Here is a 26,896-nt window from a genome sequence, read left to right on the forward strand (position 1 = left end):
TTTAGAGGAATGTGAACTATATTTAAATTTCTGTTCAAATTTTATTTTAAAAAATATCACATTATTTCCCTAACCATAGTTGCCAATGGTTTGTAAAATAATTTAAATTTAGACACTTAAATTCATTAAAGAAACTGGTCATATTATTTTCATAGGTCACTTCATAAACACTGATTGATTATATATTTATGCATGCATATGTAATATGCATTTATATTTCTTGCTATGTATATAATGTAAGTTTGTTGAAGTCTGTATTTATACTTCTCATGTGTACTACTGCCTGGATATATGTATGTGCTGTAAAGGTGCTAGGCTTATCAATAGGAGAACTTTTAAAGTTCTACTTCCTGTCCTATTCCTAGCTTTTTGCATGTGGCAATCTTTATTTTTGGAGATACCTTTTTCTTACATGTAAAGTAGAATTAGGATTAAAAGTACTCTTCTGCATATTTAAAACAACTGTTATAAGGATGAAATTTGAGTTTTAAAGTACTACTGAATTTATCTACATAGGAAGTTAATTCAGAGTTAAGGGCTAGGAAATATTATCAGAATAATTTATGAATAACTCCAAGGAGACAAAATTATTCAGTAAATATTGAGTATTGAGCATACGACTGAGTATACTACGTACTGAGGATTCAGTGGAAAAAATATTCTGATATCATAAAACTTACATTCTGGTGAGTTGGGACAGTGGTGAGTTGGCACAGATGATGAACAATATACAGTATATTGGAAGATGATAGATTATTTGAAGAAAAAAATGTAACGGGGTAAGAAAAATGATGTGCCTGGAGGGTTAAAATTTAAATAAAATGGTATCACTGGGAAGATAACATTGGAATGACTTGAAGAAGAAAACTGTAAGGACATTTGGAGGAATAACATTACAGAGAAAGGGAAGCTCAGTGCAAAAGTGTGAGATCATAGTGGTAGCCTAAGGAAGTTTTTAAAAAATATTTTGAACTGAACAAAAGTTAAAATGCAACATATAAAAATTTTGGAAATGCAGCTAAAGCAATGCTAGGAGGGAAATGTATAGCACTGAACACATATTTAAAAAGAGCAAAAGTCTCAAATCAACAATCTAAGCTTCCATTTTAAGAAACCACAGAAGGAAGAAATTAAAACCCAAAGCAAGCAGAGTGAAAGAAATTTAGATAAAAGAAGAAATCAATGAAATTGAAAACCAAGCACATTAGGGAATCATTAGTGAAAGCAAACCTGTTTTTTGATGTCAATGAAATTGATAAATCTCCAAAGAGATCATGAAAATGAAAAAATGAGAAGATGCAATTCAATGATATCAGAAATGAATTATGGAACATCGTGACTGACTTTCTCAGACATTAAATAGTAAAAATTAGGACCCAAAAAACTGTGCCCATAACTTTGGCAAATTAGATGAGATGAAGAATTCTTTAAAAGACACAAACTATAAAACTTCCTCAAGAAGAAAGAGGTACCCTGAATAATTACTTACCTGTCAAAGTTTTAAATTTGTGGTGCAAATTCTTCTGTGAAAGAAAACTTAAGTCTAGTTGGTTTCATTGCTGAAATCTACCAGATATTTTTAAAGGAAATATACCCATTATTCAAATGTAATTGCTATACCCAATTGGAATACTTCTCTTCAGAAAACAGAAGAGAAGGGACACTTCTGAAGTCTTTTATGAGGCCAAAACTATCCTAATATATCATGATCAAGCAGGATTTATTCCACAGATACCATGATCAAGCAGGAGTTATTCCATAGATACCAGGATGGTTCAGTGTCCACAAATCAACCAATCAATGTGATACACCATGTTAACAAAATGGAGGTTAAAAATCATATGATCATTTCAATAGATGCAGAAGTATCTGACAAAATCAAACATTCATTTATAATAAAAAAAATCCCTCAACAAGTTAGGCGTAAAAGAAATGTAACTCAGTGTACTAAAGACCATATATGACAAATCCATAGCCAGCATCATTTTCAACAGTGAAAAGCTTTTCCTCCAAGACCAGAAACAAGACAAGGGTGCCCACTCTCACCACTTGTATTCAACATGGTACTGAAAGTCCTAGCCATGGCAACTATCAAGAAAAAGAAATAAAAGGCATTCAAATTGGAAAGAAAGAAGTATAACTTTCCCTATTTGCAGACGGCATGATATTATATACAGAAAACCCAAAGGACTCCACCAAAAACTGTTAGAACTAATAACTGAAGTTAGTAAAGTTACATAATAAAAAATCAATATACAAACGTGTTGCAATTCTATAACACACTATCAGAAAGAGAAATTAAAGAAACAATCCTATTTTATCACATCAGAAAGAATACCCAAGATTAATTTAACCAAGGAGGCAAAAGTTCTGTACACAGAAAACTACAAACATTAATTAAAGAAATTAAAGGCACAAATAAATGCAAAGGTATTCTATGTTCATTGATTGGAAATTAATACTGTTACAATGTCTGTAACCCAAAGCAATCTGCAGATTACATGCAATCCCTCTCAAAATTGAAACAGCATTTTTCACAGAAAATGGACAAACAATCCTAAAATTTGCATAGAACCACAAAAGACTGAATAGCCAAAGCAATCATAAGAAAGAAAAAACAAAGATGGAGGCATCATGCTTTCTGATTTCAAACTATATTACAATGCAGTAATAAAATAGCGTGGTGTTGGCATAAAAACACACACCTTGAACAATCAGTCAAATAGAGAGCCTATTAAAAAAATCACACATATATGGTCAGTTAATTTACAACAAAGTAGCCAAGAATACACAGTGGAGAAGGACAGTCTCTTCAATAAGTGGTGCTGGGGAAACTAGGCTGCCACATGCCGAAGAATGAAGCTGGATCCCTATCTTACACTGTACACAAAAATCAAGTCAAAATGGATTAAACTTGAATGTAATATCAGACACTGTAAACTCCTAGAAAAAAACCATGAGGAGTAAGGTCCTTGACATCAGTCTTGGCAATGACTTTTATGTTTGACACCAAAAGCAAAGGCAATGAAAACAAAAAATAATACAACCTCAAGCTAAAAAGCTTCTGCACAGCAAAGGCAACCATCAACAAAATGAAAAGGCAACTTATGGAATGGGAGAAATTATTTGAAAACCATGCATCTGATATGGGTTAATAGCCAAAATGTATAAAGAACTCATACAATTCAATAGCAAATAATAATAATAATCTGATTAAAAATAGGCAGAGGAACTGAATAGACATTTTTCAATGAAGTCAAGCAGCCAACCAGTACATGAAAAGATGCTCAACTTCACTAATCATCAGGGAAATGCAAATCAACACGACAACGAGACATCACCCCATACCTGCTAGAAAGGCTATCATCAAAAACACAAGAGATAACAAGCGTTGGTGAGGATGTGGAAAAACGGGGACCCTTATTCACTGTTGATGGAAATGTAAATTGGTGTAGCCACTATGGAAAACAGTATACAGGGTCCTCAAAAAACTAAAAATAGAACTGCCATATAATCCAGCAATCCCACTCAATAGGAAACAAAAACACTATTTTAAAGAGATATCTATACCCCCATATTCATTTCAACATTATTTAAAATAGCCAAGACATGAAAACAACCTAAGTGTCCATCTATGGATGAAGCAGATACACACACACACACACACATATATATACACACACGTATGCAATGAAATATTATTCCACCATAAAGGAAATCCTGTCATTTTTGACAATAAGGATGGACCTTGAGGGCATTATGCTAAGTAAATAATTCAGGCACAGGAAGACATACAATGTATTATCTCACACGTGGAATCTACAATCACTGAGTTTATAGAAGCAGCCGACAAATTGGTGGTTGTCAGACATGAGGGGTGGGGGTAATGGGTGAAGGTGCTCAAAAGGTACAAACTTCCAGTTATAAGATAAATAAGTTTTAGGCATGTGATAGTCTGATGACTTTAGTTAACAACATTGTTTTGTGTATTTGAAAATTACTGTAGATTAGGTCTTAAAAATTCTCGTCACACAAAAAATCTGTAATCATGTGAGGTGACAGATGTTAACTTATTGTAGTAATCATTTCAAATCATTATGTTGTCTACCTGAAACGAATATACCATTATACAACAATTGTATCTCAATAAAACTGAGGGAAAAAAAGAAAAATCAACAAAACATAAAAATAAGCATTTTAAAGAAAAGGAAAATTGAAAGGCCAATCATCACTTGAATAGATCTTCATAATAGACATATTGAAACTACAACTTACATCATTTTATTGGTCGCATGGCAAGGAGCTGCCGGTGGCCTCAGGATCTGAGTATTGTCTCCATCAAGAAACTGAAACTTTCAACCTACAACCATAAGGAAATGAATTCTCTAAGAACCTGGATGATCTTGGAAGCAGACCTATCCCCATTTGAGTCTCTAATGTGAGGGCATCCCTGACTGTACCTGCATTACATCCCAGTAAGCCCCTGACACGGAGGATTCAGGTAGACGGTATGCCAGGAACTCTACCTACAGAGACTGTGAGTTAATAAATGTGTGTTGGTTTAAGCCACTGAATGTGTGGTCATTTGTTATGCATAACTAGAAAACAAATATAATCTTTGATCTCCATTTCATCAAATGTGAAATGGAGGTAATACTCTCTGGTTCACAGTAGGATTTTGGAAATTAAATATACTGTTTATTTATATTCTATTTTTAAATTGTTATACTTTTATTTTTCCATATCTGAATTTAATTTCTTTTATGAGTCCTCATTCCTTTGGGTGTTAGCAATGTAAATTCAGTTACTTCTCCATTTTTCTCTGGGATATTGGTTTCTGAACCTAATTACTAGGGTAGGTACCGACTTGCCAAGATCTTGGGCCCACAGGAGGTTATCTGGTTTATCATCTATGCATGAGATGTGCTCTCTCCCACTGAATTAAACTGGTGTTTTGCAAGAGTATCTTTTGAAAAATGGATTTGGAAATTAACTTTCTTTCTGAACAAATGTAACCTGGTGCTTTCCTTTGCAGTCCTCTCAGCAATAATGTTACTTCAGCTGTTTTTGCTGGATCAGTGCAATTCTATGTAGTTTTGGATTCTACTTTTATAGAGAGAAATTTAAAAACCGTTATCCCAGAAGGCACTGTTGTGCACTTTCTCAGGAAAAAAAAAATCAAATGGCTTACCAGAAAGTCCACTGTGTTTTGTTAGAAAATTGCACAAAGTGTTGATCCTTTGTTCCACTATTGGATAAAGCATCTTAATAGTCAATGCACTGGAGACTGCTGGCCCAGTAAAATCCATTTATCAAGTATACACCCTTCTTTCTTCCTCTGCTTCTTGAAAAAACATAACTCGAGTTCCTCCAGCACATACTGATTTGCAATGTACAATGTCATTGGTGTCTTGATTTTTTTTTTAATTTAGAAAGTCATTCTTAACTATTATCATGGCATACACTCTAACAGTTATTATTGATTTATAAATCAGGCATGCGATGCAACAACTGTTAATAAGGAAAAATACACTTAATCTTACGTTTAAAATGTGTGAAATATGTAAAAAAATTATATATTCTTTTCTTTTTCTCTGAAACTACTAGTTCATAGACTATACAAAACCACCTGTGTTCTTTGGACCAATCTTGCAGAAAGCTACTCATGGTGGAGAATAAGAAACAGTCATCTGTATCCTTGGTCCCTGAAACATGGTTTGTATATGTGGCACGGTAATTTACTGAGACACTCATTTCTGTCTCCTTATATGTGTGAAACAGAAAGGCTGAAAAGAATATTTTCTGTTATGCTTGTTCCTATCTCTCACCTATTAAAAACATTCTAATCACACCTAGGTTTTCTAGGGTCAAGACTTTTCTTATTGCCAAAGGAACTGTCTTTGAATTTCCAGGGCCTATTGAAAGAAAATCTTCAGGCAGCTGACAAGCAGCTCAGCATCATTAAAAGCAGCAAGAAAAGGTATGGTCTCCCTGTCATGAAGAAGCTGGTGTGAAGGGCAAATCTGTGCCTAAATGATGTCAAGGGCTGGCAGAGAACAGAGGACAGGCCAAAAGCTTCTTGTAGCAGAAGTGGCAAAGGCTTCTGTGCTGAGGCCTCTTCCCATTGACAACATAAACCCCCTGGCATCATTTCCTATCCAGTAGAAATGGGTAGGGGCCCTGAGATTGGCTCAATCCAGATGTCCCGATATCCACGCTAAGTATGTAAAGTGCTCACACTGGGTTTAACTTCCCTTAGAAATTTTAAAACGTGGTTATGTTTCTTGCCTATGAGTTCTAAAAAACAAATTCTTGTCTGCTCTTATGTCAGATACCTGAAAATAAAAGAAACATATGAGTGGAGAAATAAGGGTTGAAAGAAGGAAGGTAGAACATTTAAATAAGAAAAAGGTCCCTTGGCTGGTAATATGGGAGTCATTAAGAATAAGACTGGAATACTCAGTTTTTCTTAGGAACAAATTATTCTTGATTCTCTGAAAGTTTTGAAATAATGTCATCTAGGGATAAGGGTGTGGTAAGAGGTTATAATAACTGAATTTTTATATGATTACACATTCTACAAAAAATTCTCTTGGATGCTTTGCCAGATGTAATCCTAACAGGATTTTAGGATTACATAAAATATACAGATGATACAGATTAAAAAAATTTTTTTTTATTCCTCACCAGGACTAAATAGTACTTCTTTTAGGAAGCAAGTGAATAGTCTCTGGTGAAGCTCTTTGAAATTCCCTGTGTAGGTGCCTCAGTGGTTTTAGTGATGACTGGGGACATATTGAATTCAGAATATACTATGATTTTCATAGATAACCTACACTCTATATTCAACTAGGCAACAGGATAATTTTAAAAGTTGTTTGATTACTGTCTACCTAAAATGTACATTGTATTTTTGGCAAATGCAACTTAATTGTAATTTTGTTCACTCATAGTAAAATGCTAATTATATTCTGTTACTTATTTTATATTCATGACCTTAAGCAACGTAGATGAACTGAAAAATTAAAATGAAAGGTGAATTCTGAAACTGAAATACATGATTTTTATACTCTGGGCAGTTCTGCCCTTTTCCTCCTAAGAATGCTATCCCTCCAGATGTCTTTGATTCAGAAATTTATATAATGCTAATAATATTCCACATATTGGTGTCTAGAAAAAACATACAGAAATGTTGAGTGTGGGAGAAGTAATTCAAACCATCATGAAAACTAATCAAATATGTTAACATTAAGTTTTTAAATACAAGAAACAAGTACAAAAATAAATCTGATAAAGTACAGTTAACTCATCACATTTCATGGAAATACTTCCCCATTTTGAATTGTAGGTAAGGTGTCTTCTTCCATATTTCAAGTTACAATTTGAGGATAACCAATTTTTCCGAAATCTTTGGAATCTTGATTCTTCTGGAAGCAAATAAACTAGCATAATTGTAATTTTTATGTTAAAAACAGAAAAATGAATTTAAACTTTTCTGAGAAACTAAATCAGGGCTTTAAAATCATGCAAAGCATTAACAGAAGATATATGGGGCTTCCTTTATCTGGTAGAGGCACCCTAGTTTAATGGAATCAATTAACCAACTGTAAACTCAAATATAAACATACCAACAAGAATGAATAAAACATAAGAGCAATGTTTCAAAGAGACAACAGAAAATGAACACCAAGACGCATTTGATTGAACTGACGCAAGAGGGAAGAGATATGGGAACATATGTATATGTATAACTGATTCACTTTGTTATAAAGCAGAAACTAACACACCATTGTAAAGCAATTATACCCCAATAAAGATGTTAAAAAAAATAAAAATAAAAATGTAACAATTTGAAAAAAAAAAAGTAACAGCTATCTAGTTGAATATATAAAAAAAAAATAAAAAAAAAGAAAATCAAAGAGAAAAATATAAAAACAAAAGAAAACAATTACCTTCAAATGACTGACATCTGACAGCCAGAGACAGTAAAATGTCTTCCATCTGCTGAAAAAAAATGGCCAAGTTAGAATTCTGTAACCAGTGACAATATCTGTCAAGTTTAGAGGAAAAATGGCATTGAGATAAATAAAAACTGGGAGATTTCACTGCAGGAGACCCACACTAAAGGAAATTGTCTAGGATGTATTTCAGGCAACAAGAAATGATTCCAGTGGCAAGTGTCTTTATGTGAAGTAATGAAGAGCAAAAAACTTAAACAACAAATCCAAACTAAAAACGATAAATAAAAATCACTGTGTGTGTGTGTAAAACAATGATGGTGATTCTTGATAACTTATTCTTTCTCTCCCCAAAGAGATAAGAAAATGAGAGTAGCAAGTTAATTCATGATTAAGGATTTTAAATTATGTGGTGGAAAAAATATTCCTCAGGAGCGGTTCTTTTTCTTTTAACTTCTTTTGGTTTTTTCTTTGATGAACATGTCAAGTTATATAATAAAATAGTCAGAAATTATAAAACTAAATATAAAGATTATTATCACCATGAAGAAGATTTGTGTGTGGTCCTCGACATTCATGAGAGACTCTGCTAAAATGTTGTTTACTGTCATTTTTTTTTTTGCAACTTGAGATAGTGGAGTCTTGATGTGCATCAAGATAATGTTGTAAACGAACAAGGTAAGTGATCAGCATCATAACTTCAGATCCTTCACTGCAATCCTGGTAAACTGAAGTACTTGACATTCAACAAAGAGCTCAATCAGAGGGAACACATTCATTCATTCTAGTTGAAATATAGTTAATTTACCATGTTATGTTAGTTTCTGGTGTACAGCAAAGTGATTCAGTTATACATATATATAAAATATATATACTTTTTCCACATTCTCTTCCATTATAGGTTATTACAAGATACTGAGTATAGTTCCGTGTGCTATACAAGAGGACCTTGTTGTTTATCTATTTTATGTATAGTAGTTTCCATCAGTTAATCCCAAGCCTCTAATTTATCCCTGCCCCCCCTTGCCCTTTGGCAACCATAAATTACTTTTTCTATGTCTATGGGTCTGTTTCTGTTTTGTAAATAAGTTCATTTGTATCATATTTTTAGATTCCACATATAAGCGATATCATATGGTATTTGTCTTTCTCTGACTTACTTCAGTTAGTATGACAATCTCGAGGTCCATCCATACTGCTGCAAATGACACTATTTCATTCCTTTTTATAACTGCGTAGAATTCCATTGTATTTATCCATTCATCTGTCGATGGACATTTAGGTTGCTTCCATGTCTTGGCTGTTGTAAATAGTGCTGCAATGAACACAGGGGCACATGTGTCTCTTTGAATTAGAGTTTCAGAGAGAACACTTTTAATAGATGACAGATGTGATTCCCTTTAAGAAAATATGATAGCCAAGCATATAAATATAACTGGTTCATTTGCATTGTATAACATTTATTTTAGATTTAAGTATAATTACTCTTTTATAAAGCAGGCTTCTTATAGCAAGTTTAAGCATTTCTCACAAACCATTTATGAAACCATTTATGTTTTAAAAGGGTGAGGGCCAGAGAAGCATGTGAGTTCCAAGAAGGGGATCTCTTTACTACTTCAGTAAAATGACTCATTTCTGAAAGAGTGAGCACTTTTTAAAATCTTCAAACACATTTATGTGATTAACAGACAACTCATGCTTGAATTAGAACTATTCACATGAGCAACATGTCCCAAATACCCATCACTGAATGAAATTTACTAATGTCACTTCTTTAGTACTTATAAACTCTTTGACTGAAGAGTAATTGCTTATAAATATATCTCTTATGCTTTATGATGTTTGATTAAACTATTGATTAAAATAGCATCTATATAATGCTTCTCCTAAATGTAATATTTAACTTAAACTCTCAGACTTTTTTTATTCCCTAGAATCTCATGAAAGGATTTTTACAATTTAGTTTTGGTTTTTAAACGTATTTTAGTAACTCATAAGTGTCTTGGTTTGGTAACAAGATGTATGGCAGAGAGAACAAATCACTTTGAGCTGATAGGACAGCATAAGTAAAGGCAGGAGACAAGAAGAAATGGCGTTAAGGAGAGGGCATACTCTACAGGGAAGAAGCGTGAGGGGTGAGTATATGGTCTTTAAGGTCAGTAACGTACTGCAGACTCGATATCATGTAACTTTTAAAAGTCAGGTTATTTGTATGTGGTTTGATAAGTAACAGAGTTAACACTGAATGAACGGAAGGAGATATAAAATGAGTTTGGCAAATTTACGCCAATGAAGTAAAGGAAGAGAGAGAAAGACTAATTTGGAGCCCTCTGCAACAACCCAAGATTGAGGGGTATTATAAGCTAAGGAAGTAAATGTGACATTTTGAGTTATAATAATAGTAGTAGTAAGAATAATTTTAAATAATATCTGAGCACTAAAAGCGACTACATGATTAGTATATGCAGGCATTCTTGAAAAACAAAAATACTGAAAGGCAATTTCAAATGGGAAGTAAAACATAGAAACTGTAAATGTTCTCCAAAAAAGGAGAATGGGAAAATTGAGGCACCACTAATAGAAGTGAAGGACTTAAGAAAAAAGATTCATTCAACAGGTATTGATCTTCTAATATACACAAGGAATTATGGTAAATAATGGGGATGAAAAGGTAAAGAAGACTAGACATGTTATTGCTTCAGTGGATTTTAAATTTGGTGGGCAAAACAAGCATTAATTAAATAAACCACACAGAGAAGTGAAATTACAACCACGATCAAGTTTACAAAGGAGAGGCTCCTGGGAATTCACTTTTAGAGGGTTACAGTAGGGAAAAGCACTAGGCTATGATCAAACCCTGAGGAACGCCCACAGTTGGGCACAGCAGTGAGATGTTTCAGTGCCAAGGACCAGGTAGGTGTGTTTTGAGACTGAAGAAAGAACGAAGGAAGGTTGGTGTTAAATCACTCACTGGCCAAATAAAACTTACATTTAAATGAAAATCTGTTAAATTTTGACCTTCTTTAGTTTCATTAAATATGGCATCCCACTAAACACTGAGAACAGATGAATTATATATAATTCACGTGTATTATATATACTTTACCCTTGCTAGTCTTGTTTGATAATAACATTTTTCCAGATATCATTTTAACACTCTCCAAATATCGTATCTAGAATTTCAGGCTGAATGACACAAATAATATTATTATTCCTGCTGTAATTTCTGTTATAACACAATATACTCTTCACCTGCCAAGCATCTTATATAAATTACTGCAGTCTTAAACGTTATTTTAACACTGTGTTTGGACTCCAACAGAGAATTCTACTAATTATTATGAGCCCCTTTCTATGTTATTAGATAATTCTTTGAACATGAGATAGTTGGGGTTACTTCTGGTCATAATGTAGCCACCCTTTGCCTTACCATTTACTGTCTATTTCCATAACTGTTAAATATCTGTCATCTTTATTAAAAATTAAGCTAATTTAATCAGCACTGATTAAGACAACTGTTAGATTCGGATGAGGAATTGATTAGTACTGAAGTCATATTACCATGCAATTTGCAAATTATCTTTTATCAAAAAGAATATATTCAACTCATCTTTCAGAGGGCTTATTTATGGTAATATAGATTTTAAATAATTTTTACAACTCCATTGAATAATTTATGGCCTTTTCCTTTTTTATGATATATTTACAACATACTGTGCAATCACTCTTCTACTCCCATTGTATGTTACGTTGGCTTTATAACTGTACATAGAAACAAATCAGTAGGCATACTACTACAAGCAGTGGTGAGTCACATCTTCACATTGACTAAATTTACATAGAATATATACACATAGGCATTCTTTATTATAAAGTTTAAATACATGTAATCATCTTATTAGTAAGTTAATTTTTAATGTTAGCTTCTTGAAGTCTGTTGAAAGAAAACTCAAACTTTCTTCTTGAAATGTGTTTAATAATTTATCAGATGAATTTTAATAGCTGTATGGTTTTAAGCTCATGTTTCAGTGTGTGGGAAGAATCAAGATATTTATCACCTAGGCCAATTTGATATTTTAATTTTTCAAAAATATTCTTATTAAACACATGGGAATATGTGACTAGCATAAATTGTGTAAATATATCACCACCACTGTAATATTTCATACAGACCCTTTAAATTAGAGCTTTATATTTGACTTGACTCATATTTTGATGCCTATTTTTGTGATCATTAAATGATGCAGGCTCATTTAAAGGGAAGGTTGCCAAGTAATGAAAAATAAAAAGCTACCTGCATTTTGATTATTCAGGGAAGACTTAGAGGAAAACGCAGGCACAACACTCTTTGACATAAATCACAGCAACATCTTTTTTGATCTATCTCCTAGAGTAACGGAACTAAAACCAAAAATAAACAAAGGGGACCTAATTAAACTTAAAAGCTTTTGCACTGCAAAGGAAACCATAAACAAAATGAAAAGACAGCCTGCAGAATGGGAGAAAATATTTGCAAATGATATGACTGACAAGGAATTAATCTCCAAAATTTACAAACAGCTCATGCAGCCCAATATCAAAAAAAGAAACAGCCCAATCAAAAAATGGGCAGAAGACCTAAATAGACATTTCTCCAAAGAAGACATACAGATGGCCAAGAGGCACATGAAAAGATGCTCAACATCGCTAATTATTAGAGAAATGCAAATTGAAACCACAATGGGGTATCACCTCACACCAGTCAGAATGACTATCATCAAAAAGTCTGCAAACAATAAATGCTGGAGAGGGTGTGGAGAAAAAGGAACCCTCTTGCACTGATGGTGGGAATGCAAATTGGTGCAGCCACTATGGAGAACAGTATGGAGGCTCCTTAAAAAACTAAAAGTAGAGCTACCATATGATCTAGCAATCCCACTCCTGGGCATATATCCAGAGAAAGACATGGTTGGAAAGGATACATGCACCACAATGTTCACTGCAGCACTGTTTTTACAATAGCCAAGACATGGAAGCAATCTAAGTGTCCATCGACAAATGAATGAATAAAGAAGATGTGGTACATATGTACACAATGAAATACCCCTCAGCCATTAAAAAGAAAAATGAAATAATACCATTTGCAGCAACATGGATGGACCTGGAGATTATCATACTAAGTGAAGTAAGTCAGACAAATATCATATGATATGGCTTATTGCAGAGTCTAAATAAAAATGATACAAATGAACTTATCTACAAAGCAGAAAAGACTCACTGACTTAGAGAACAAACTTATGGCTACTGGGGGGGAGGGATAGTTAGGGAGTTTGGGATTGACATGTACACACTGCCATATTTAAAATAGATTGCCAACAAGGTCCTACTGTATAGCACAGGGAACTCTGCTCAATACTCTGTAATAACCTTAAATGGGAAAATAATTTGAAAAAGAGAAGATACATGTATATGTACACCTGAAACTAATAACATTGTTAATCAACTATACTCCAATATAAAATAAAAAAATTTTTAAAAGCTATCTGCATTTTGATTATTCAGGAACACTTACTAATTTTTTGTGTCATTTCATTAGACTTTTTCCTGTGTAGATGAATACATAATGTAGCTTACAGTCTGCAATTTGCAGGTTACAAAACTGAGTGTTCTTTTGTTGTTCAACATCTGTTTTCCCTGCTCCTATTCATGCCTTCAGACCTGCTCTGATATCTTCCTTCTCACTGGCTGAAACCACCTTAGGTTGAATCTATGACCTTTCGCAACTTTGAGGGAAAACCATCTTCTGTCCTCTTTTCCTTCATTTATAACTTCAATTCATATCAGCTTTTAAAAAATTTATTTCCCTCTCTCCCCTCCAGCACTGAACAGGATATGATGACTTATTAATTTCATTCATTTTCTTTTTCCTTTTCTGGATCCTTTTCTACTGGGGGAAACACGAATAAGGAAACAAAAGAAAGAGCCTTTTCCCTAATGTATCAAGAAAACAACATAATAGAAGTCCAAGTCAAAGTGAAAACTGAGAAAAAACACTGGGATTCACATATCACAGAAAAATATGTCTTAAAACTGAGGGAACGGAACAAAGTTTATGTAACAAATGAGCAAAATATATTAGAACAATTCAAAGACAAAGATACACATATCCATTAACATATTAAAAGAAAAATTAAGAAGTAAAACTGTCATGATTTGCAGATAACATGACAGTATGTATAGAAAACCCTAAAGACACTACCCCAAAACTGTTAGAACTAATAAATGAATTCAGTAAAACTTCAGGATATAAAATCAATATAAAAATATCTGTTGCATTTTGATACACTAATAACTATCAGAAAGAATTTAAGAAAACAATCTCACAACTGCATCAAAAATAATAAAATACTTAGGAGGTGAAAGAGCTATGCACTGAAAACTATGAGACATTGATGAAACAAGTTGAAGAAGACACAAACTACTGGAAAATTTTCTTTGCTCATGGATTGGAAGGATATTGTTTAAATGTCCATACCCCCCAAGCCATCTACAGATTCAGTGCAATCCCTATCAAACATCCAATGGCATTCTTCACAGAAATAGAACAAACAAACTTAAAATGTGTATAGGATCATAAAAAGACACTGACTAGCCAAAGCAATAATAAAGATGAACAAAGCTGGAGTCATCACACTTTCTGATTTCAAGTCCTATTACAACACAATGTTAATGAAAAGAGCATGTTATTGGCATAAAAACAGATACCTAGAATAATCAATCAAAACAGAGAACCCCATTAAAAAAATCACACACATATGATCAATTAATTTACAACAAAGTAGCCAAGAATACAAAATGGAGAAAGGACAGTCTCTTCAATAATTAAATGGGACAGCCATGTGCCAAAGAATGAAACTGGATCCCTGTCTTACATCATACACACAAATTAACCCAAAATGGATTAAAAACTTGAGTATAAGACCTGAAACCATAAAAGTCATAGAAGAAAACACAGGTGGTAAGCTCCTTGACATCAGTCTTGGCAATTATTTTTTGGTTTGACACCACAAACAAAGGCAACAAAAGTAAAAAATAAGTAGTATTACCTCAAACTAAAAGGCTTGAGCACAGCAAAGGAAACCATGAACAAAATGAAAAGGCAACCTATTGAATGGGAGAAAATATTTGCAAATTATATATTTGATAAGGGGTTAGTACCAAAATACATAAAGAACTCATACAATGATACCAAAAAAATCAATCCAATTAAAAAATAGGTAGAGGATCTCAATAGACATTTTTCCAAAGAAGACATACAGCCGGTCAACAGGTAATGGAAAGAGGCTCCATATCACTAATCATCAGGAAAATGCAAATCAAAACCACAGTGAGGGCTTCCCTGGTGGCGCAGTGCTTGAGAGTCCGCCTGCCGATGCAGCGGACGCGGGTTCGTGCCCTGGTCCGGGAAGATCCCACATGCCGCGGAGCAGCTGGGCCCGTGAGCCATGGCCACTGAGCCTGCACGTCCGGAGCCTGTGCTCCGCAACGGGAGAGGCCACAACAGTGAGAGGCCAGCGTACCCCGCCCCCCCCCCAAAAAAACCACAATGAGAAGTCACCTCACAATTGTTAGAATGGCTGTTATCTAAAAGACAACAAATAACAAGTATTGGCGAGGATGTGGAGAAGAGGGAACCGTCCTCCACTGTCGGTGGGTAGGTATGTTGGTGCAGCCACTATGGAAAATAGTATGGAAGTTCCTCAAAGAATTAAAAATAGAACTCCCATATGATCCAGCAATTCCATGTTTTCTGAGTATTAATCCAAAGAAAGGAAAACACTAATTCTAAAAGATATACTCACCCCCATGTTTACTGCAGCGTTATTTACAATAGCCAAGACATGGAGCAACCTACGTGTCCACTGATGGAACAATGGAAAAGAAAAAGTGATATGTGTGTGTGTGTATGTATATATATATTTCCTTTTTTAAGGAAAAAAGAATAATTTTAAGGATCAGATTAAATTATACTGGATAATGATTGAGGAACAAAAAGATACCCAGGTATGAATTGTACCCAGGTATGCATATTTCTTTAAATCTTACTAGACTTGCTTGATATTTTCTATGAATAAACTATGAAGTGTTTGAACTGTCATCCTAAAGAGATACATATTGGTCAGAGAAAGTATCAAATGAATGGAAAAATGAGCTGAAACTCAAGTTATCCACCCCTCTGGGAAGCCCCAGTGTTTAATCAAGCAGACCAGTGTCTAGGCACCACCTAGTGGCACATTACTCACATTACAGCAACAGTACTTCAGAGTCCTTAATATAGCATGTAGGAGTTCCTGCAAACGCCAATCTCTTTATGATGGGAAGGACTGCATTTTTTCTCTATCCGGCCATGTATCTGCATGATATGCACCTTAAGGCAATAGGAAGTTTTGAAGTCACCTAGTCCATCCATTCATAGCTATGCAGAAAGTATTCAGCATGTTTTTAAATTATGTCTATCTTATATTGCAACGTCTTCAGAATCTTGCTGGCCGAACTCACAGACAAGAGAACAGATATGGTTGCCAAGGGGGAGGGAGGGAGGGATGAATTGGGAGTTTGGGATTAGCAGATGCAAATTATTATATATAGAATGGATAAACAGCAAGGTCCTACTGTAGAGCACAGGGAACAATATTCAGTATCCTGGGATAAACCGTAATGGAAAAGAATATGAAAAAGAATGTATATATGTATAACTGAATGACTTTGCTGTACAGCAGAAATAAAAACAACGCTGTAAATCAACTATACTTCAGTAAAATAAATTTTTTTAAAAAGTCTTGCTTGCCAAAAAGAGACTGACCCCTTCAGGGCTAACCAATTCTTGGAACAAAGGGCTCCCTGGGAGCGTCACTTTTATATGCAAACAAACCAATTCTGAATCTATATCCCAAACCACACCCTCTAGCTCTCACACATCAAACCGAGATCGCCCCTGCCCTAAATCATCCCAGCGGCCAGGTTCAAGGCAACTGGACACCACTCCTACAGGCCAACCCACCAGAACTGTTAAAACCGGCCAGTCTTAAAGTGTTCGCTCTGCCCTGCCCGGCCCTTGCTTTGGAAACCCCAGTAAAGGCTCTGGTCCAGGCTCTCCCCTCGTTCCTGCTTTGCCTCCTGACCAAAACCTGCTGCTTTCCCTGAGGCATGGCAGGGCTTGGCGTGGCATGTTCCTTTCTCTTGGGAAAAGTAAGCAACAAGTTATTCTTTTAATGGCAAAAAGAAAAAGAAAAATTAAGATTTCCCTGAGATACTATTTCTCATGCATCACATAGGCAAACATTTCAAAAGTGTGGCAATACCTGAGAAATCTTCAGGAAAAGGCACCGTTATGAGCTGCTGAAGGGCGTGTAGCAATATCTAAAAAGGGTACATATTGATTTACTCCTTGGCCCGACAATCTTGCTTTTAAGGATGCACCATAAACACAGTTTTTATTTGTAGAGGTATATGGCTAAACAAACACAAACAAAATGTGCACAGTTATTCACTGTATCCTTATGTGTAAATAGTAAAGGTTGGAAAGCATGCAAACTCCCAGTCACAGGAGCTTACAATAGAATCATATGCAGCTATAAAAAGGGATGAGAAAGATGACTAGGAACTAATATGGAATAATTCCAAGAATATAATCAGGGTTAGCAGCACACTGAGAAGAATGAGACTAAGACTTTACTAAGCATTTCTTATTATTCCTTTTGAGAGTGGAAGCAAGTTTTACATGTTCAAAAAAGAAACCTAAATTGTTAAAAACTCAGATTATAAAATCAAATACCAAAGAGGACCCCTAATGGTTTATTAATTTGATACCACGAAGCTATATATTCTGTAGCTTTGAGCACGATTCTTTTCCTACATTATTATAGAGCTAGAGTAAACCAAAATCAACTCTAGAGGAGATTTACGTGTTACCTAGCAGGTTATTTGAATTCTAAATTGTAAAAAGCTTTATTTCTTTGATCATGAACATTAGGTGATATAACACGTTACATGCACACAAAATATAGTTAAATTTTTCCTCAAATATATTCAATTTCAGAATCAGTGCTTCTGAATACCTTTTTGACTATGAGCTGTTGTTATCTTTGTTTTGCACATGATGTTGTTGTATGGGTGGTTGCCCACTTAAGGAACAATGAATGAAAACCAAGTCACTAGTTTTGGCAAGGTTATTCTTTTAATTGTTCAGATACATGTTCATGCAGCACGTCAAGAACTAAGACACTTGCTGGGTTAAATAGGTTTCTTAGACATCTAGTCAAAATGAATTTTAACCAGCCGCATTTCTTTTTCATATTCCCTGAGCTCTGAAAAAAAAAATTTTGCTCTCATATGAAGGAAATCTTTCCCCTTTCATGTTTCTTTGAAAAGTTCTGTTATGTTAGTGAAGTTGCTTCCCTTGAGAAATCAGTCTTTTTTATATACTGCGCACATAACTTAATTGAAGTTATAATAATATGAACAGCTATGGCCAAATTTGTATGTAATTAATAGCAATGTTATTATTATTGCCTGGCAAACAGGATTTATGAAAGCAAGCAAGCAAGCAAATATGGAATGGAGTAATTTTGCTTACTTCAGATATTAAAATGTGAAAAAAATGACATTTTGAATTTATGAGTTAGGGTGATTCAGTTTCCAAATTTTGTTTTAATACTCTGGAATACATCACATGGTTGTAAAATATATAAATTATTTCTTCATTAAGTATTATTCATTCATTGAAGGTTTGAAGAATTGCTTAGTCAATAATAATTACTGTATATACTCGTAAAAATTTCAAGATCTTCCCATTCTATTAGACTTCCGGAGGAAGATTATTCTATGCTTAGGAAAAGCCAGTGTCAAAGCTGTGAGGCAGAAGGCCAGTAGCAAATCAGGCAGAGCTGACAATAGCAGAATTGTTCTGATAATTACACATTTTCAGACTGAACAAAAGGAAATTGATTTAAAAGTCATGATTTTTGCCAGTGGTAAGGTTTTTCAATTATCTCTAGAGTCATGCTGACTCTACGGTCTATGTTCTTGGTCACCACCCTCAGTTGTACAGGCGGGAGGTTGTTATCACAGCAGTGTGTTCTCCTCCTTCCCCTTAGATGTCTGACTTTTTCAAAGTTGTCTGGACTTTACTAGGCATATTCAAAATCCAAGTAACTGACATCTCTCCTGTCTACTCTGTGTTGAGAGAAAAATAGTACAACAGAGATTTCTGGTGTACACTGACTACATAACCCCGGGACTGAAGTATCATGGACTGTACTCCTGTAGTTTGTGGGTTTTGTTATATGACGCAGCTGATTTTAAGAATGGGAGATTATCTTGGGTGAATCTGATGTAGTCAGGTTAGCCCTTTACTAGCAGAGAGTTTACCTGGGGGGCTTGCAGAGGAAAAAGAATGATGCTTCCAAAGTAGCCTAGAAGAAAGTAAACATGCATGTTGTGAACTTCCTATGGGGCCCCCTGGAAAGGAATATCTAGGAGTCGGGAGTGATCTCTTGGCTGACAACCAACAAGGAAATGGAGACCTCAGCCCTGTAGCCACAAAGAGCTGATTCTTGCAATAGCCATGTGAGCTTGGAAAAGAATCCTGGACTTCTGGAGAAAACTGCAAACCATGTGATACTTTGATTTTACCTTGTGAGGCCCTGAGCAGATTTATGCCCATACTTTTAACCTAAAGAACTGTGAAATAATAAATGGATTAAAAAATATTTTAATATAAAAAAGAGCCAGTTAGAACTGAAGTATAAAATAACTGAAATGAAAATCACACTAGAAAGAATTAACAGCAGACTAGGTAGTATAAACAACACATAAGTGATCTGGAAGATAGAACACTGGAAATCACCCAATCAGAACAACAAAAAGAAAAATAAAAGAAATGAGCAGTTTGTGGCCCTCTCAGACAACATCAACTGTTCCAACATTTGCATTATAGGGGTACTGGAAGGAGAAGAGAGAGAAAGAAATGGGTTGAAAATGTATTTGATGATATTATGGCTGAAAAGTTCCCAAAGCTGAAGAAGGAAACAGATTTCCAAGTACAGGAAGCACAGGGAGTCCCAAAACAGATGAACTCAAAGAGACGCACACAAAGATTTATAATTACAAAGGCAAAAGTTAAAGAGAGAATTTTAAAAGCAGCAAGAGAAAAACAAGGAGCCACATACAAGAGAACCCCCATAAGCCAATCAACTGATTTTCCTGCAGAAATTTTGTAAGCCAGAAGGGAGTGGCATGATATATTTAAAGTACTGAAAGGGGAAAACCTACAACCTAGGATTCTCTACCCAGCAAGATCATCATTCAGAAGTGAAGGAGAAAGAATTTCTCAGGCAAGCAAAAACTAAGAGTTCATCAATACTAAACTTGCTATGAAAGAAATGTTAAAAGGGTCTTCTCTAAGTGGGAAAAAAAAAATGCTACAACAAGAAGTAAGGATCTATAGGAAAGGAAAAAACCCACAAGGAGAGTATATAGTAAAGCCTGTGGATCAACCAGTAAAATAAGCTAGTACAAAATTAAAAGAATATTATAAAATCAACTATAATAAACACACGAGGAATAGATTTGAAGATGTAAAATATGACATTAAAAACACAAAACGTGGGGAATGGGAATAAAATATGTAGGTGTTTGTAGAGTGTGTTTGAAATTAAATGACTATCAGTGTAAAACAAGTAGATATAGTTATAATTCAACATATATGAACCCCATGGTAACCACAAATCAGAAACCTACAAGAGATACACAAAAACTACAGCAGCATGAAAATAAGCATACCACTAAAGAACATCATCAAACCACAAGGGAAAAAGCTAAAAGAAGAAGAAAAAAACAGAGAAGCACTATACAAACAACCAGAAAACAAGTAAAAAGATAGCAATAAGTATATACCTATCAATAATCACTTTAACTGTCAATGGGCTAAAAAATACTCCAATCAAAATACATAGAGTGGCTGATTGGATTAAAAAGACTTTGTTGCTACAAGAGACTCACTTCAAAGCTAAAGACACAGACTGAAACCAAGAGGATGGAAAAAAGATATTTCATTCAAAAGGAAACCACAGAAAAGCTGGGGTAGCAATACTTATATCAGACAAAGTAGAATTTAAAACAAAGTAGAATTTAAAACAAAATTGAATTTAAAACAAAGTCTATAACAAAAGACAAAATCATTTATATAATTATAAAACAGTCAATATAAGAAGATGTAAGATTTCTTAACATATATGCACCTAATATAGGAGGACCTAAATATATACAGCAAATATTAAAAGACATAATGGGAGAAATTGACGATAAAATAATAGTAGGAGACTTTAACACCCTACTGACACCAATGGACAGATTATCCAGACAGAAAATTTGTAAAGCAACAGTGGCCTTAATGACAAATTAGATGAGTTGTACTTAAATAGATTATCTACAAGACATTCCATTGAAAACAGCAGAATACATGTTCTTTTCAAGTGCACATGGAGCTTTCTCCATGATTGATAGCATGCTTGGCCACAAAACAAGTCAACAAATTTAAGAGGATAGAAATTATACTATTTTTCCAACAACATGGTAAAAAACTAGAAATCATTAACAGGAAGATAAATGGGAAAGGCACAAACATGTGGAGACTAAATAACATACTACTAAAAAAAAGAGTCAATGAAGAAATCAAAGAGTAAATCAGAAAATACCTTGAGACAAGTGAAAATAAAAACACAAGACTCCAAAATCTATGAAATGCAGCAAAAGCAGTTCTAAAAGGGAAGTTCATGACAATACAGGCCTACCTCAAGAAACAAGAAAAATCTCAAATAAACAACCTTACTTACCATCTATTAGTAAAGAACAAACAAACCCGAAGTCAGCATAAGGAAGGAAATAATAAAATCAGAGAGGAAACAAATAGAGACAAAGAAATAGAAAAGATCAATGAAATCAAGAGTTGGGTTTTTGAAATGATAAAAAAAGTTGTGTTTAGCCAGGCCCACCAGGAAAAAAAGAGAGGACCCAAATAAATAAGAAATGAAAGAGGAGAAATAACAACCCATACCACAGAGATACAAAAAAATCATAAGAGAATATTATGAAGTTATATGGCAAGAAATTGGACAACCTAGAAAAAAAAGGATAAATTTCTGGAAACATGCAGTCTTCCAATACTGAGGAAGAAATAGATCATATGAACAGACTGATCAATAGTAGTGAAACTGAATTTGTAATCAAAATACTCCCGGCAAACAAAAGTCCAGGACCAGATGGCTTCACAGGAGAATTCTACCAAACATATAAAGAAGACCTAATGCCTATCCTTTTGAATTATTCCAAAAAATTGAAGAGGAGGGAACATTCCCAAATTTATTCTGTGTGGCTACACCACTACCCCGAGACCAAAACCAAAGACACTGAAAAAAGAAAATCATAGGCCAATATCTCTGATGAATATAGATGTAAAAATCCTCAACAAAATATTAGTAAACTGAATTCGACAACATACAAAAATTATTATATACTGTGATCAGGTGGGTTTTATTCCAGGGAAGCAAGGATGGTTCAACATCCACAAACCAATCAACATGAATTGCCACATTAAAAACAAATGAAGGATAAAAACCATAGGATCATAGCAAGAGACGCAGAGAAAGCAACTGACAAGATTCAGCATCCATTTATGATAAAAATTCTCAATAAAGTGGGAATGAAAGGAAATATCCAACTTAATAAAGGTCATTTATGACAAACCAATAGCTACCACCATACTCAATGGGGGAAAGCTGAAATCTTTAATTTTTATTTTTAATAAAAATAATTTTAATTTAAAATTTTATTTTATATATTTTATTTATTTTTTATATTTTATTTTAAATTTAATTTAAAATTAAAAATTTTAATTTTATTAAAAATTTTAAATTATGGTTAAAACCATAATATTATGGTTCATATTATTAAACTGTACACTTTAAAATGGTTCAAGGCTTCCCTGGTGGCGCAGCGGTTGACAGTCCGCCTGGCGATTCAGGAGACACAAGTTCGTGCCCCGGTCCAGGAAGATCCCACATGCCACGGAGCGGTTGGGCCCGTGAGCCATGGCCACTGGGCCTGTGCATCCGGAGCCTGTGCTCCACAACGGGAGAGGCCACACGGTGAGAGGCCCGCACACCGCAAAAAAACAAAACAGAACAAAAACTGGTTCAGAAGACAAATTTCATTTTCTGTTTTCAACCATAACTAATCTCCAGAACATGTTAATCTTACAAAACTGGAACTCTATAGCCATTAAATAATTAACTCTTCATTTCCACCTCCCTGCAGCCCCTGGCATCCACCATTCTACTTTTTATGTCTATGGATTTGACTACTCCAGATGCCTCATATAATTCCAATCATACAACATTTTTCTGGGACTGACTTAATTCACTCAGCATAATGTTTTCAAGGCTCATCCACGCTGTAGCATGTACCAGATAAGTAATATTTCATTGTGTGCACATACCACATTTTGTTTATCCATTCATCCTTTGATGGGTATTCCTCTTGCTTCAACCTTTTGGCTCTTTTGAGTAGTGCTGCTACGAATATGGGCATTTAGATGATGTTTTAAACTGCTGAACTTGTGGCATTTTGTGACACAGCATGAGAAAACTAATAAACCTGGTTTTACTTTATTTAATGGTGTCAGCATTAATATAACTACATTTATTAATCAAGGTACAAAACAGAGTGTGGGAAGTAACCAATGCATATGGTAAAATACGACTTGATACGTCATCTAAAGATTGGAGTTACACACTAGTCAAAATAATACATAAGATACTTTTTAAGAGTACTTGCAAATATATTCCACAAACCAATTTTATTATCAAAAAAGAAGCATACATGCTCTAAAACAACTTAAGTGACTAAAGACACACAATTATATTTTGAATGGTACTGAGATGAAAACAAAATGAAACTCTGTATCTATACAGCTACTCACTACTCATCAGAGTAAGAGAAAGGTATATGAAATTAACTGACCCAAATGGTTCACAGAGGCTACATCATTATGCTTGTATTGCTTTAAACAACAGTGTTCTAATTTTCACTTGAATGACAGTTCTTATATTTCTGTTTTAAGTATTAAGCTAAAGAACATAATTAAAATTTTAGTGTGATACATGGATGCTTCCGTCAGCCTTCTACCTGGAGAGTTTTGAAACAGTTGTGACACATACAGCCCAATGTTTTGGTATTTTAACTTGAAATAAAATGTTAAAATATTTCTAACTCAATGAACATTGGAATTATAATTTTATCAGAGGATAACAAACAGGAATTTTTAGTTTTTGATCATTTTAAACAATTCCAAAGTAGTCCTTAAAATTTAGGATATGTAAGCATCCCTTCTTGAATTCATACACATTTGCCTTAACTTATCCCTCGCTTCAGGGATAAGGCTCTAAGGAAAAAACTTCATCTCATTGGCTCTAAGGAAAAAACACTGAAGTAGAAGCAAGGCACAGTAAACAATCTAAAACTGGCGAGCCTTTCTCTCCATTTTAAGTTTCCATACCTGCCCCATGATACTGTCCACCATGTTATGAACTACTCAATGCTAATATTTAATTGCTTGTCTTATCATATCCTCAAGGCTTTGTTTGTATCTTTGCTTTCATGTAGCACATTAATTGCTTTATAGCCTCTACTAGTTATTCCAGGAGAAACTTTGTCCATTTATCAAAGACTAGAAGACAAAGCATTATTTCTGTTTCTGAACTGACAGTCATAGCTTCCCCTCCTCTGAGATGCACTAGCAATCCACACTCTAAAAAAGTTCAATCCTTTCTTCTACAGACATGGCAAGGATCTTGAGTAAATATAGATCCCAAGGAAATTAACCTAAAGATAGAAAAAAATGGGCTAATGTAACAAAGAGTTAGGAGAAAGAGTATTTTTGTATTTCACACAGACTTCCTTTTGTGGCTTTCATCTTTTCATGAACTGGCAAGGAATATAAGGGTATGTTGTGAAATAAACAACATACGTAGCAAATATAAACATACAAGCTACATACACATTTATCTCAAAAGTGTATTAAAACTGGTTAATGCCGTATGCAAAATACTTGTGGATATGTTTAAGAAAATAAAATATATATGATATTAGCTGCTGAGATGAGTCAGCAGGTGTTAGCTCCAAGCAGTCAAGCTGTTTCTGAAATGTCTTTTAGGCATCAACAACAGTTAAACAGACTGCCTAGGAATCTGGTTCCTGGGGAGAGTTTATGGAAATTTTTGCTATCCTGTTGTTTCTGTAAGAATTACATTATGTTTCTTCTCTCTGATGAAAATAAACTGGGAATATTCCACTGAATGTGGTGCATTTTCAGAGGTTCAAAAGCCGAAGTGCAATAATGCTTATTCTGTCACACTGAAATCACAGATGCCACTAAATGATTCTAATTTTCATGCGTAACTTTTGCCTGAAAAAGTTTGTGTTAGAGAGACTCTCCGAAGCCTGGGGGTATCGAGAAGAGGGAGGAAAAGTCCCTGCCTTCAAGATGCATGCACACTGGGCAAAAGTCAGCCAACCAGCAAACAAATAGCTAATATAATGCGAGGTGGTGCTGCGTGTACGAAAACGAAACACAGAAGAAAGGCAGCGGAGTATGGAATCATGACGAGAGTGCAAGGGGTAGGAGCTTTCAGACAAGGGGTGGATTTAAGCCTCCATGAATCAAAAGGTGTGGTCCCTGGGAGAATGTTCTGAAGAGATGAAACTGTAAGGTGCCTCCTCAGTGGCCAGGGTGCTCGCCTGAGTGACCAAAGCAGGGTACAGTAGACAAGGGGAGAGACGCAGGTAAGGGTATCGAGTGATGTCTGGACACACAGATCATGGGACGGTATTTGATTTCTTTTCTGGGAATATTTTGGATGGTTCTGCACAGGGAAGATGATAATCTCATTAGCATTTTAAAAGATCCATCTGCCCACCACCTGGAGTACTAACTGTTGGAGGAGAGTAGACTGAAAGCAGGGAACTCTCCTAGGAGGCTTGGCAGTATTTTGGCTAAAATGCTGGGGGCTTCAGCAGACATAGAGAACAGACTTGTGGTTGCCAAGGCGGAAGTGGGGTAGGGGAGGGAAGGACTGAGAGTATGGGACTAGCAGATGCACACTAGTATATACAACAAGGTCCTACTGTAGAGCACAGGGAACTATATTCAATATCCTGTAAAAAACCAGAATGGAAAAGAATATGAAAAAGAATATACATAAACTGTCACTTTGCTGTACAGCAGATAACACACCATTTTGAATGAACTCTACTTCAATAAAATTTTTTAAAAAAGAATTGATGGTGTGAGATTTGAAGGGCAGGAGTGAAGCCACAGACACAATTCCTGAAGGTCTCCATGAGCAGACACAGTGAGGGGAAGCTGGTGAATTGCTTAGTGTGTTTCCCTTTGTCCTTGCTCTTCTCTCTGCATCCAGCTTTCTTCCTAATTGCGGGCCCTGCCCACCAAAGGCAGCCCTACTGTGAGATGCTTGGACAGACACCCATAATGCTCATGGCTCCACTGACCTCTCCCTGACCTTCCATTTTCCTTCCCCATCTCTGCTACTTGACATGCATGGCTCTGAGTTGTTCACCTGCCTCTGAGGACTGGTTTAGTGTCTCCTTTTCCAACTCTCCACCCCTCCCTACCAAACTTTCACTCCTCTATCTCATCCCACAATTACTCATTAGAGTAAGTCCCTTAATTCATAACGCTCAGACTGGCTCTGCTTCCCTGACTCATCCCTGATTTCATCATTCAGTCTGCTGCTTAGGCTTTTACTATTTACTACTCAGTTTTCTTCTTTGGTTCATATTATGTAGCTTTAAGCAATGACATCCATTTTCATACTGTGATA

The 26,896-nt window shown here is 35.0% G+C and overlaps 1 protein-coding gene across 11 annotated transcripts in view; it reads right to left on the minus strand.

Annotated features, from left to right (window-relative positions):
* Window positions 1-3,730: 3,730 nt before the first annotated feature.
* Window positions 3,731-26,896, minus strand: part of LOC307189184 (uncharacterized protein) — a 408,683-nt gene continuing 385,517 nt past the window's right edge. For 8 of the 11 annotated variants that reach the window (XM_079926999.1, XM_079926991.1, XM_079926990.1 and 5 more), the window contains 2 exons: window positions 9,119-9,273; window positions 3,731-8,004 (listed from right to left, as the gene is read on the minus strand). The gene's annotated coding sequence lies outside the window, so the exon portion shown is untranslated. The remainder of the gene's footprint in view (window positions 8,005-9,118; window positions 9,274-26,896) is intronic. The other 3 variants (XM_079926995.1, XM_079926993.1, XM_079926997.1) reach the window with 3 other exon arrangements.

The sequence above is a fragment of the Stenella coeruleoalba genome, assembly GCF_951394435.1.
Source record: "Stenella coeruleoalba genome assembly, chromosome: 7".
Lineage (NCBI taxonomy): Eukaryota > Metazoa > Chordata > Mammalia > Artiodactyla > Delphinidae > Stenella > Stenella coeruleoalba.